This window comes from Lepeophtheirus salmonis, chromosome 9, assembly GCF_016086655.4.
Source record: "Lepeophtheirus salmonis chromosome 9, UVic_Lsal_1.4, whole genome shotgun sequence".
NCBI classification, from domain to species: domain Eukaryota; kingdom Metazoa; phylum Arthropoda; class Copepoda; order Siphonostomatoida; family Caligidae; genus Lepeophtheirus; species Lepeophtheirus salmonis.
The window spans coordinates 19,885,348-19,893,706 of record NC_052139.2 but is presented as its reverse complement, the minus strand read 5'-3'; positions in this window follow the sequence as shown (position 1 = coordinate 19,893,706).

Sequence of the window (8,359 nt, the reverse complement as noted above, 5' to 3'; positions counted from 1 at the left end):
AGATCATATGTGTTCCAAAAGGATTCAACTCTAGCTCATAAAGCCGGAAGAACCCTGTCATGAATGTAGGTAAATATTTTTGATTTTGGGTAGTCTGAAACCTGCTCCTCTAACTCATCCGGCATTAACCCTTTGGATCTCTATGTCAAGGTCAAATTAGAAATACAAGTTTGTGAATGTTATAGTAAATTCATCGCAACATTTAAGGCCGGTATTAAGAAGTTTAGTGCCGTGATACTCACTAAGGAGCTTGTTCCTGAGTACCAGTCCATACAATATCACCTGAAGCTTTTAGGTGAAAGGTTATCATATTGAATAAGTATTAAATGTAATATGCAATATGCATATTTTAAATTGAATTAAAAAGTGTATATAGTTCTTAACATTTTTTTTCGTTCTTGATTACATTAAATTATCGCTATTTATTTGTGTAAATTTAACAATTTATCGCAAAAATCTTGTAAACCAAAATTTATATTAACTTTATTTTGACATTGAGTAGGGTTTTCCACAGATACTGATTCATATTAAAAATACTAAACTTAGATTGAGTTTACGGAGAGGGAAGACTCCTCCAAGTCCTGAAAGTTTAATGTATGAACTTGAAGCATATATATTTGAACTATGTTAATAAATTTTGCTTTATTTATTTAAAAATCCCCCTATGCCTTAACCAAATGTTTATATACATAAAATGTTATTCTTTAAAAATTTAATTATATTTGTTAGGATGATTTAAATATAAAGGTAAATAATATTTATATATACATACATATATAGAAATTAAAGGACATGAATTATTTTACATTGAGCAGGTGGGTTTAAATTGATTTAAATAAATATAATTTGTTGAATAACATAACTATTAAAAAGAATATTGATGGCAAATTCAATGAGCACAAATTTTATTATGGCTCTTCTACAAACTTTATGTTAGTTGCATTTCAAATAGTAGTAATAAAGGCGGGTAACCATATCGAACAACAATCCAAAACCTAAGTGTCTTCAAATTCATCATAAAAAGGAGTCATAACTCAGAACTGGATTGAGTTCGGATGAAAAAAGAAAAAAAAAGTGTAAATAAAGTTAATCTTAAACATAACTAGATATAGAATTCCATCAATGGCCCATATGTATGTTACTGTACAGGGTTCAGAAGCAAAACGTGGACTGAATGACTGATTTTTGAAAAATGTCAATAATTTTATTTTTTGATAAATAATTTTCAATTTTTTTAACAAAACTCTGAAACACGACCCTTGTGAACATGTTCACACAATATGGCTGCCCTACGCAGCAATCACAGCCTCCACACGGTGGCGGAAAGCCTTACAGGAGTTGATGATTAACTTCTCGGACAAGTTGTTCCATTCCTTCACAATGGCGGCCTTCAGGGAGTCCACGTTCTGGTGAGATGTCCGGTTAGTCTCCCTCTCCAAAGTGACCAACATAGCAAAGTCCACAGGGTCAAATCCGGCGAAGATGATGGCCACATGTCATTGTGCACAAAATCAGCCATGCTCTCGGCGCAGAACTTCTGGCATTTGGCCGATATGTGTGAGTGTGCACCATCTTGGGGCCAAACAAAATTGTCCTCGGGGTAGATGGCTTTGAGCCATGGCATTACGGTGAACCTCAGCACCTTGTAGTAGGCCTCTTGGCCTATTTTCTACCCAGCCTTAAAAAAGAACGGAGGCATATTCTTGCCTCGACCCCCAGGACCATTGTTTGGGCCAGATGTTTTGTACAGAGCACCCACTTATGCAGGAAGGACAGCAAATTCGGAATATGCAGGGAAATCACAAAACCTCTCTATATTAATTACATAATTAGCATTTATTAACAGTCAATGTTTTGCTTCCGAACCTTTTCTACATGGAGAATATTAAAAAAAAGAACTATAAACATAGAAGATTATTGTTTTAGTAAAGTTTCAAAAATTTAGTACTTCGTTGGACATCATTATTAATGAAAATCCTGTGTAAAATGGACGTATTAAAAAGAAACCGAATATCAACATAGTAACGTTTTGAAGGAGATCAACTATGACAAGTGAAGAGGGAGAGAAAAATAATAAAATAAGAACCTTGCCAAGAATTACTCCGATATCGATCCCCAATTCATCTACTCTGAGTCCAATAAGGGCTTACAATTATAACCCCTCAACAAATCATCAGGGTTACGCTCAGTCATATGTGAAAACACACGAATGTCCAATCAGGCTCTGAATATAATTGAATCTAGTTAGTGAAAGATGATCAGTGATCACTGACTCCCGAATTAAATAATCAATTCCAAAAAAAAATGTGATAGTAAAAAAATTACAGACGATTTACATCACTAGGGATCCTTTATCGATGTCAAGCCTGGAGATTGAACGGGGAACTATCGGTATTTACGCTTTTTGTTCATTTTTTTTTTTATGGGTATAATTAATATTATCTTTGAGAGTGTATAAATAAATATTGAAGAATCATGGATCTGTTTTGTGTATAGAATTATCAATTACTGTGTGCATTGATTACTTTCTAGTTAGTAGTTTCTATGAAATGTCTTACAACACACATTTTTCAAATAACCAGACTATGAAATGGTCGTGTATAAAAAAGGTATTTTTTGTTAGGTAAGAGCAGGGAATGTGTTAATGAATTATTTGGCATCACATCCAAATTTTGCTCAATCTTTAAAAGTAAATTAGTTTAAAACACCTGTTCTTTCTGAGGTTGAAAATGGATGTAAAAGCCTTAGAGGATGAATTTCTGCATCAGTAGCCTCCATTTCAACGAAAATGAGAAATTTTTTAATATTCTCAAGGATCCGGACAATCATGGGCCGATTTTCCTGAAAACTTGTAACAAAAAGAAGCACAAGCTAATCTATCTTAGATTTATGTTGATATGTTGATGATTTCCACGATTTTCGTTACGTTAATGGAACTACACACAATGAACAAAGAAAAAAATTGCCAAGTTTAGAAAATCCTACCAGAGAAGAAGTCACATGCACAGGTCGTGTATACGAAGCAGCTACAACATGTCAAATGATAACTAATCCTATATCTCATACATCAAATAAGATGAAAAGTAACTTCTTCAAAAAGGATAAAAATGTAAGAAAGGTATGTAAGTACGGATACGGAAGTACTAGTCATATCAAAGATTGCCCTCGTAGAGAATCAATCACATGTTTCAAATGTGGAAAACCAGGACATTTGTCTTCCTTTTGTCGTACTAAGATAAGTCCAAATTATAAATTCAATACAAAATCCAATAGTTGATATAACTCAAGAGTGAACAGTCTAGAACGTTATTCATCATCAAAAATTTATATTAATCAGAACAAAGGATCGATGTCTTTGAAGAGGATGGAATTGAAAGTTCAATCTAGTCTCAAAGGATGCTTGAAACATTTCAAGGTTATGACATTGCCGGACACTGGGTCGAGCAAGAGTATAAATTTTCTATGATTATATAAGAGAAAATATATTTGCTTACACTACCACAAATCAACGGTTGTTCAATGCAAGTAATTATCCAATGAAATGTGAGGGAATTGCTCAACTATAAGTTACACATTCAAGTGGGAAAAGTATAACGGGTGGTTTTATAATTATATCGTCCATGAAAAGAGAGTTTTTTTTATAGTTATAGATTATTTGAAAATATTATCGGTGATCATGGAACGGTTTCCAAATGTTTTAGTAAACAAAGTTCGATGCTTAAAAAAAGAGATGAATAAAATCTTGGAAGAATTTAAGGATATATTCAGTGACTCTTAGACGATAAACTAATGTCTGGATCACCTATGAGAACCGAATTGGATCACTTTCAACATAAAAGTGCACAAAACTTTGACGGCACGTCCAATAAACATACATCAACAACGTAAACCAAAGGCACTTATCGATAAATTAATTAAAGATAATATTATTTGACGAGTTTCTAACCCGACTGAATGGATAAGTCCTGGATTTTTTGTCAACAAAAGAAGGTAGGCAAGGGAGTCCGATTAGTAATTGATCACACACCTATTTTTGCTAAAGTTGATTATGTTCATGGCTATTTCCAAATCTCCTTGGAGAAGGAAACCAAGAATCTCACTACATTTCTTTTATCAGATAGTAAATTTCGATTTACAGGTGCACCTATGGGCTTAAATGCCAGTTCGGATGAATGGTCTTCACGTTCTGATCCTAATATTGAAAAGTTATGTGATGCTAAGAAGATAGTTGACGATATCCTTATTGAAGCACCCGATGCAGAAACTCTATTTCAATGGACACATCAAACTTTAATTGAATGTGATATTTATAAACTTTAAGTATATATTCTTCTTGAAGCTACGAGTCCCTGAAAAATGCACATATTTGCAACTATAAATACTAAAAACTCAAATTATTAGCATGATACATACATTTTAAAAATTATTTTGGAAATTTGACACCCTAGCCTTTGAAATATGTATACTCACATAATTGATCCCTTTCTTCAACACCAAGTGCCCAAAAAAACTTTTAGGTCTCAAAAAGGACAATAAATAAGAAAAACTTAATGGAATTTTGGTGAAAGCCATGTTTCCAATGGAGAAAATTAGGAACACATTTAATCAATAAAGTTCTGCTATGTTTATCATATGCTATTTTAGTAAATAAAAAAAAGTCTGATTTTGGGGAATAGGGTTATTATTCTATGTAATAAACTTCAAAGTTATTTTAAAATATCTATATGGGGATTATTTTGTGTGGTTTTTTTTTTTTTTCATGTAACACTATTTGACCGTTTGGTCAATATCAGGAGCACTAGGTGTACTGCCAGGAATCAAGAGAATATCTTTCTAGATATATAGAATGGTCTCAAAGTGTCTTCATCAGCCATGATGTTGGTAGTATAATTGAAAATAAATGATTGATGGAAAACATAGTAATGTAAATTGAAAAATGGATAACATTTAATAAAAAACATGCAAAAATGCAAAAAAATAAAGAGATCTGAGGGTATGACGAAATTGAAATCAATTAATGTATATTTACGTTTTGGAAAATTCCCTTATTCGCTTAAATCTCCTTAATGATATTTAAAAAAATGCTTGTTATTCTTTTGAATCTACATTTTATCACCAATACATTTCATTATGCTTTTGAACATTGATTCAAATTCTAACTAATTCTTCTTTATCTTGATTTTTCCATGCTTAAAAGTTGTTTCTTTGTTTTTGATTTGATTCTTGCATTCCTTTTTTTTTTCAGCCTAATGAAGGGATAACAGATAAAGACATTTAATCGACTTATTTATATTTAATTTCGGAACTTTTTCCTACGCAACCTTTCATTATTTTTATTAAATATGCCACAAGAAAATAAAAAGTTAAACTGAATAAATCTATCAAAATCAATATTGATTTGTTTGGAAATTTTTTGAACTAGTTAATTTATAATTTTAGCAAAAAAATAACACAAATTTCTTTATAGTCCTTTCACGTCTAAACATGACTCTGAATTGAAATTATATTTTAAAAACAAGATTTAACCCCTTCACCTGTGATTTTCTGCGCCGCAATTATCAGAAAAATTGCTTAAATTTGTCTAAAATAGATTTTAATGCTGAAAACAGTATATCAGTATATAGAGATACCAAGGGAGACAACATAGAAAAGAGGAGTCAAGATGGTTGAAATAAAAATTAAACGAAAACTATGTATATGAAATATGCTCAGGATTCACGTAACCTCGATCAAAAATATATTAATACCCTTCGTAAATGAATAGGGTTATGTAGTTTTGTATTAAAATAACTTTCATAATATTTCAGAGCATAATTATGGTTTTGATTCTATGAACTACAGTTTTAATTAATGCTTTGTGTTTCTGATTATTTGTAAAGAAAAATACATAACCCCTTCCAAAACGTTGACTTCTAATAAATTACATTAAATGAATCTTAGTCAAAAGACGCGGTTTAACAATGAACATCGCAAGAGATGAAAAAACCCATATAAAAAATTTTAGACAAATCAGAATTAGAGATAAGATATAAAACATTATTGATAGATATACATAACACCTGATTATTTTATTGTCTCTTTAGAGATAACTAGTGTGTGTGCACATGAAGGACGGGGAATATTAATGAGGGCTTACTTGCGAGTTATACGTGCAAGTCCTTGTTGGACTTAAATTAGAATTGAGGATCATCATAGCCGTAATTCCAGTAGATATGTCCTTGCTATATTTTGATTTGTGTTTATTTCCGTCCTCTCAAGAATGCTTGCAGCTGATAAAAATATAACACCATGCTGTTTCCTCCCAAACATTTTTTCAAATTGTCAGAATTAAAAGGATATTTTTTATATTTACGTACTCGTAGGTCAAACAATGCATCATTTAAATTTTTTTTTAAATTATTATTGAAAAAAAAAAACATTCTGTGGGGCATTATAAAGTTAAAATGGCTACAGTTTGGTGGAGTGCTTATTTCGAGCACTGTTTCCTTCTCCTTGGAAACTCATTCTTGATGATCCTTCCTCGTACTGGGAGTAGGAATGGAAATTTGGATAGATCTTCAAAAGTCTCAAAGTCTACCACAGCCGCACTATTTTAAATGTGGCATAGTTATAATCTACATTTTTTTAATCTAATGTTTCTTTTATCTGATGATTCGGCATGTCCATTTGACTCAGTGCAGTAAGGCGATGAAATTTCGTTGTTACACCGTTAAAATTAGAGAATTCTTTAAATTGTCACTTCTAAAGTGAGAACTAACATCACTTCTTATATGTTTTGTGCACCCAAAGTCATAAAACTGATCAAGTAGAATATTAATTACCTCTGTTCTCGTAGTCTTTTTCAATGGTTTAACCAAGGAAATACTGTAGATCTATCGAACATCTATAAAACATCATTCCTATCTTGGTAGAATAAGTCGAGGAATACTTGTTCCATAGGTTGACTTACGATCGTTTTATTATGATCTGTCGACTTTGGTTGACTCGGTTAATTTGCCCTACATTTTGTACATAATTTTATACATCTCTTAATTGAATTGTTCATACCAGGCCAAAAGTATCTATCTTGGGTCAACTTTATTTAAATTGTTCCTCAAAATCTAATTGAAAATTTTTATCATTTTTTTCTTTGTTTTCACCTGCATTACAATCCATCCAGGTATTAGCACCATCTATATAGTGATTAATGGCATCAAGTAATTCTTGGATACATAATAAATTAGGTGAATTATCTTTGATAAGATTTATATGAGATTGAAGACTTGTAATAACTCTAGTGATAAAACCTTTCATTCCTGAATAGCTTTTCTTGGTTTTGGTTACCATCTTTAATTTATATCAAATGTAATAATAACAGCGATCAATTTGAACAAACTTTCAAAAGTATAAACACTATATCAAGGTGAATAGAAATACAAGGTTATACCATAACGTGTTTATGACTGATGTTTGACTTTCACTACGCTTTTAATAGTGACGTCATAGTGTATAATTAGTTGCGTGTTTTGTTTACATTTTCCAAACTATAAATAAAGAAACAATCTAAATTCTTGGTCTAGAACAGCGTTTCCCAAAGTAGGCGATACCGCCCCCTTGGGGGCGGTGCTTTGATCTAGGGGGTGGTAATGGGAAAAGGGGTGATTGGGGGGCGGTAGAGCAAAAAACAACAACAACGGTGATTACATATTATTACATAAAACAAAAAATCGATCTACAAAAATAAAGAAATATGACTACAAAATAGCAGGAATGAATATCTTGAATATTATCCGGTTAATACGATGAAAATACGTTATATCGAGATTGTACAAATGTACTTTATTATTGGCGCCTATATATTTTGCTCTATACTCAGTTTACTCTTACTCCCAAATGAAAACAGACTACTTAGAATAAATACTTATAATTTTGTTAAAAACGTGAAACTACGGAAAAGTAAGATCCAAAAACTAAAACCCAAATTCCCCATTCTAAAACTTCAAGCAAGGACGTCAAATAATTATAAAACTGTATTAAGAAATTTTTTTTGCATCAATTAGCTAGCTTTTATTTCTTTAACTATTTGGACCATAGAAAAATCTTGATCTAAATTTCTGCTGTTAAACACATGGTTGTAGTTGAGAATAGTTAGACAAGAAAATACAGTTACAGTATTAACCAGTTAACCAACCCAGTAGGGAGTTATTTTTTTTCTTCCTTTTTGGATATTGTTTTGCTCAATACTAAACTGCCATCAAAAATAACTTGTCTCTATATATTTATTTCTCAATTATTTGGACCATAAGACCTTGAGATTTATCCATCTTCTTCCTGCAGCAACATTTTAAACTCACATAACTTACTCATTTGAAAATTCTCG